The following is a 537-nucleotide window of genomic DNA, read 5'->3' as shown; positions in this document are numbered from 1 at the left end:
TATTGTTATAATTTTGTCAACAGTAATATTATTACTGTCAAATTTTTCATTAATATTGTCGGTATTTTCGACATTTTTTTTTGTAGTGAAATCCCATCTCCCCAATAAAACAAAATATTTTGATTTGCACCTACATTCAGTTCGAGTGAGAGTAAATCAAAAATAGCTTTTAGTTATACACTTTTTTACTGTGGATCAAGTGGCATACCTTCTGACCAAACCTCTATCTCTCCCCCCTTTGATTGATTTTCAAGAGCAAATTTAAGATCTTGTCTAAAATGACCATGAGTTTTTTTCTAGGGTGGGGGGAGGGTGTTGAGTATAGTAATCATAGATGCACAGAGATAACTTAGTCTGCAAAAGAATCAAGATTAATGTAGTTATAATTCACTTTTGACCAACTAATTCTGTTATTAAGTTCAGTTAGGATTGGTCATCATATATTGTTATCATGTATCCCACTTCAGGTATCAATGATCAATTCCCTTACTCATTGATTGTCTGCACAATATGTAATCCTTGATTTCTCGTATCTAA

This window comes from Arachis ipaensis, chromosome B09, assembly GCF_000816755.2.
Source record: "Arachis ipaensis cultivar K30076 chromosome B09, Araip1.1, whole genome shotgun sequence".
Classification (NCBI taxonomy): domain Eukaryota; kingdom Viridiplantae; phylum Streptophyta; class Magnoliopsida; order Fabales; family Fabaceae; genus Arachis; species Arachis ipaensis.
The sequence above is the reverse complement of the archived record's forward strand: the minus strand, read 5'-3'. Positions refer to the sequence as shown.